The following is a 516-nucleotide window of genomic DNA, read 5'->3' on the forward strand; positions in this document are numbered from 1 at the left end:
CATGACGTGTCATTTCTGGATAGTATTTGTTTTTGCGTGCACTTTGACATTATTTTTTCTTTTAAATATTATTTATTCGCTATAGCAACAATAGGCTGTGTAAGTGACCCAAACATATTCTGTTATATTTGTGGTAAATTTGATCTAAGTAAGAGTTGTTGTTTTTTTCTTCTCGATTTGTAAAAAAAATCCTTACATGATAGAAAAAAAATGAATATTATTTTCTAAGTCTGCGTATCTGAATTATGGAAAATCCGTCATTAGAATCAAAACAACTTTTATGAAGTTTAAATTCGCTGGCCTGTGTAATTTGTCTTCGTTGTAGCCTACCAGTCGGTATACATTTCTGATTAAGTTAAAGATTCTGTATTCTGGAAGTTGTATTCTTTAACTATCAAAATCTAGTTATATACGACAGAGACTAAAAAAAAATCTACACACACACGGAAAATTAGACGTTTAACGCGAAAAAACACACGTTCTCGCCAGAGCATATTGTTCTTTTTTCTTTTGCGT

Source organism: Limulus polyphemus, unplaced genomic scaffold (genome assembly GCF_000517525.1).
Source record: "Limulus polyphemus unplaced genomic scaffold, Limulus_polyphemus-2.1.2 Scaffold2399, whole genome shotgun sequence".
Lineage (NCBI taxonomy): Eukaryota > Metazoa > Arthropoda > Merostomata > Xiphosura > Limulidae > Limulus > Limulus polyphemus.